The sequence below is a fragment of the Labrus bergylta genome, unplaced genomic scaffold (genome assembly GCF_963930695.1).
Source record: "Labrus bergylta unplaced genomic scaffold, fLabBer1.1 SCAFFOLD_245, whole genome shotgun sequence".
Taxonomy (NCBI): domain Eukaryota; kingdom Metazoa; phylum Chordata; class Actinopteri; order Labriformes; family Labridae; genus Labrus; species Labrus bergylta.
In genome coordinates, this window is record NW_027077250.1 from 1 (window position 1) to 5,000 (window position 5,000).

Here is a 5,000-nt window from a genome sequence, read left to right on the forward strand (position 1 = left end):
TCTCCCTCTCTCTCTTTTTCTCTCTCTCTCTTTCTCTCTCTCTTTTTCTCTCTCCCTCTCTCTCTTTTTCTCTCTCCCTCTTTTTCTATCTCCCTCTTTCTCTCTTTTTCTCTCTCCCTCTCTCTCTCTCTTTTTCTATCTCCCTCTTTCTCTCTTTTTCTCTCTCTCTTTTTCTCTCTCTCTCTTTTTCTCTCTCCCTGTCTCCCTCTCTCTCTTTTTCTCTCTCCCTGTCTCCCTCTCTCTCTTTTTCTCTCTCCCTCTCTCTCTCTCTCTCCCTATCTCCCTCTCTCTCTTTTTCTCTCCCTCTGTCTCTCTCTCTTTCTCTCTCTCTTTCTCTCTCTCTCACGTGTCACACACAATCTGCATCACCAGGGAGAAAGAAACAAATTCATTTTTAAATCTCGATCTACATGACGGTCCCGTCCTCCCAAAGATCTGCTCAGTGTTGTTAATAAATTATTTATATTAAAGAATATTTTATTATGTTTTTTAATATCGTGTTTCTGACGCACGTCGATGAACATCAATCATTCACACTGCAGCTGTCTGTGCTCGACGTGCTCCAACTCTGCAGAGAGAACAGTTACCCCCCGCCCCTCTCTCGCTCAGGCCACGCCCACATTCTAGAACACTGATGGCAGGCCATTGTTAGCACTGTTACCAGGCAACACGGGGCCCCGTCGTCAGGGACAACGAGGCTCTCTGTCTTTCTTTTTCTCTCTCTGATAGCAACACCATTACTGAGATGACAAGCCCACACACACACACACACACACACACACACACACACACACACACACACACACACACACACACACACACACACACACACACACACACACACACACACACACACACACACACACACACACACACACACACAGCTTCCATCTTGTGGCAGAACATTTTCACACAAAAACATATTGTTCATTTTCATGCCTGCTCACTCCTCTCTCTCTCTCTCTCTCACACTCTCTCTCTCACACACACACACACACACACACACACACACACACACACAGCACTGTATGATGCAATCACCTGACATCCTGTGGTGCGTGTGTCGATCACACACTCGCAGCTAATCTTTGAAATGCTTTATTATAATTCAGCACATGAGGAGGTCACAGAACACAGGAGGAGGAGGAGGAGGAGGAGGAGGACAGACACACCACACAAACGTCTCCTTCCTCCCTCTCTCACCTCCTTCAACATCACGCCATCCCGCGGGGAAAAGGAGACATTTGGAGAGAAGTTCCCACGAAAAGGAACGGGAACATTTTCCTCACAATTCCTGAAAATCAAAGAAAAGATTGAATATAGAAGATCTTTTTTTTCCAACACGTTTGTGGGCTTTGAAAAGTCACTGATAAATAAAATGAACGTCGTGTTTATTCTAAAGGTATAAAACAGAAACCCTGAACCTGCTGGTGACTGGATGTTTTTCTGATTGTTGTGATGTCACTCTGTACAAAGATTCAAACGCTTCACACATTGCGGTTCAGAAAAAAACGTCATAACGAAGCTCTGCAGTCTTTACGCCTTAACCAGAACATCCACCAGATACACAGCTCCGCTCCCTCACGGCGCCCTCGTCTGTCAACGCCTACAGGCTGCGTTCTCAGAGCGCAGCACGGAGCAGTGCCCAAGGAGTTCTCGCAGTAATTACAGAATCACAGTGCGAGATAACACGATGTCTAAAAACTTTACTTTGGACCGGTTTTCACGGGGAAATAAAGAACGGGTTTAAACTGTGTTGAAATGTCACTGAGTTGTCCAATAGTCTTAAATGCACCGTTCCTGAGGTGTGCACACGGCGTGCTGTGTTCCCAGGTGAACGTCTACAGCTGAGAGAACGCGTGTGGACGCTGACCCACACCCATGAACTGTAACGAAACCAGCCGTTACCTTCCTTTGAGATCCAACTAAACAAAAACTAAACTCATAGACGAAGCCTCGGCGTGTCGCTTCCCCTGCAACGCCGACCAGTGCAAACGAGGCCGGCGGCCCAGCAGACCGGCGTGCAGGTAAGCTAACCTAGCTTTGTGCTCTCCAGTCACCAGAACCAGAAAGAACCTTTCCTTTTAACATCTCTTTTCCTATTGCACTCTACGGGGTCAGGACTAGCTTTGGTCTTGATTTACATCTCGAGGCGGAACCAGGTCATGACCACCGTCACAGGATCTATAAAGACCCGTTTCCACCCAAGCGGTCCGGATCAGCTCAGCTTGGTTCGGTATGCCTTTGATTGGCGTTTCCAAACCGTGTCAGAAGTCGGTAAAGGTCCCATAATAACTCCTACCGTCCTACTTTTTGATGCTACCCTTCTTTTGGGGTGCCAATCAAACGATCCAACCTTAGAGGGCGGAGCTACACACAATGCAGTCCGTTGATTGGTCCACAGAATGAGAGTGGTTATAAAGGACAAACACAAATTGCGCAATTTCCCGTTTGATTTTGAGAGAGTAATTTTAAGACCGATGGACGACCTCGGAGGTGCCGACCTCTGCTGGACGTCCTCCATTGTTGCCCTTTGTTTACTGTCGCTACATCGTGTCGCGCTGCTATGATGTCATGCTGTTACGAATCTGACGCTGCAAACGCTACACGGCGTACACTCCGCTTACCAAGTAGAAGTTTGGTTGTCTGTGGAAACACAAGCAAGATCAGGGTTAACCGAACCAAACCGGACCGAACCAAACCGGATTGCATTGGCTCGTCCCAATTTCATTCCCCCAGAAACGTTAACAAACTTGATTGAAAAGTTTCTAAGGGGAGAATTTTTGTGTTATCCAGAAATCTAACGTTGTGACTGAACGTCTTCGTACGGTGAAAAGGAATACAATGGTTTGGTTTAGAACCACAGACGTGTTGGAAAATCACGTTTCCAGAGTGGAATGTTCTGATGTGTTTCAGTTGGTTCAGTTCAGACCACCTGAGTGTGTATTCCCTCACTGCAGGTAGACTCTCAGGTCGGGGTTCCTGTTGGGTCCCCGTGTGGTTCCTGTAACGATGCAAGAACAGATAAACTGGTTCTGAACTCTCTGTGGTCCGGGTTGAGGGTTTGACCAATGAAGACTCTGAATATTTAGGTCTGGAAGTGGAAGTACACGTAATACCCCACCCAAATCAAACAATATTCCTTTTGAAGACACTCGTCTGGTTCCCCCGTTGGCTCATTTGGTAAAACGATTGGTAAGTCCACCAAAGTCGGGGGTTCAAAGGTCATTTCAAGGACAGAATTTAGAAACACAGAAATACAACAAAGTGAGTTTTTCCGGTCTGCTTTAGTTCCGTAAAAAATCGAGTGGAAGTGTGACAGCGCCCTGAGAACTTTCCGTTGAAATCGAGACAAGATAAATAAATAAATCAAAAAGTAAACAATAGGAATAAATCAATAAAAAATGTAAACAGCAGATTCCTTCAGACGTAAATCCGCTCGGGACCATCTAGAGAGTTAAGAAGCAGAACGAGATGTACGAACATGAATACACAAAAAAGTCAGTCAAGGTGCCTTGTGAGGTCTTGAGGAGGAGGTAGACAGAAGAGACAGATAACAGTGTTGTGGTAATTGTAGTCCTACGATGGTGAAGTTGTAGTCCTTGGTAACAGTCCTGGATGACTTCTTGCTGAGGTCAGTTCGTACGCCCTCTGTGGTTTTAGTTTCTGTCCTTTGAGGTTAACTTGCCGTGCGGTTTTGGTCAAAGTGTGAATGTTTTTTGTGGTGACAGCGGGGGGTCCACGAGAGTCCTGAATCTTCCTTGTTTGGCTACGATGGGGTTTGTGGTTTGCTAGGAGGAGGAAGAGGAAGGAGGAGACAGTTTGATCACAGGCAGTGAAAGTTGTCAAACCAAACAATCGGTGAGTGGGATGGAACGGATGGTGAAGGTTAGTGTTTCATCACGTCGCTATAAAGAGTTATTTGGACTTTTTAATGTTTTTATTAAAGGGCAGTGGAGAGAGTAGAGACATTGGAAGGAGAGAGAGGGGAGTGACATGGGGGTAAAGGACCGAGGGGTTTGAGTCGAACCCTGATCGCCCACTTCGAGGACCACAGGATCTGTACATACGGTGCCAAACCTCACCGCTAAGCCAACAGACGCCCCCTTTGAGATGTTTGTTTGTTTTCTCAGACCCTCCTGTTACGCATCACATCCGTTAAATGTTAAATTATCAAAAAATGGAGAGAGGTTAGAACACAGGAAGGTTTACAGACCCATGCAGAGCTGGATAAACACTGAAGCTTCAGAGTCCACCACATGGTGACCTGAGTGAGCATCCACTCTAGAGAGGAGGGGGGGAGACAGCTCTCTATGATGTTTAGAATTTAGACTGCAGTACCCATTTTAACCACTAGGTGTTTAACTCTGAATGGTGCTCTAATATTGATGATCTGGATCCATTCCAATTGTTACATCAACGATAGATTGAGTTTGACAACACGAGGATTATTACTGAGAATATTTCAGTATTTATTTTTGTTTTCTTTAAGAAGAGGTGTGTAGCACGAATGTTGTGCTCATATACAGACAGTGGAGTGTTTTTCTTTTAAAGGAACAAGAGGATGCCATAATGATGGTTTGCTTTAAGACCTTTAAGACACTGAAAACTTGATTCTGCAAACAATCCACTCCCGCGTGCCCCAAGTCTCTGAGTTTGATTTTAATGACTTGATTAGGAATAATCACCACTTACAATAACAGCTGGTCTGGTAGAGTAAAACATCCACCAAGCAGGAGCTACCTTTGTACCTTTTCTTTTCCAGCTGACTATGAACCCTGAGTGATCTGATACCAAGGACTAAACAACGGCCCAAGTTCCCCAGGACGGTGGTTCCCAACCTCTCCTTGGAGCACCAGAATAGTCCTACACACACTTCTTACCTAAAGGCCTTTGTAAATCAAATGCAGATCAAATATTGGCAGCCTCAGAGCAGACGAGGCCGGCGCCCTCCCTGAGGTCTATGGTGTGGACCTGGACCCCAGGTTGGGAACCAATGC

The 5,000-nt window shown here is 45.8% G+C and overlaps 1 protein-coding gene across 1 annotated transcript in view; it reads right to left on the reverse strand.

Moving 5' to 3' along the window:
- Positions 1-1,082: 1,082 nt before the first annotated feature.
- LOC109980016 (uncharacterized) overlaps positions 1,083-5,000 on the reverse strand; it is a 9,887-nt gene continuing 5,969 nt past the window's right edge. The window contains exon 3 of the mRNA XM_020628627.3: positions 1,083-5,000. This exon is cut by the window's right edge and continues 543 nt beyond it. The gene's annotated coding sequence lies outside the window, so the exon portion shown is untranslated.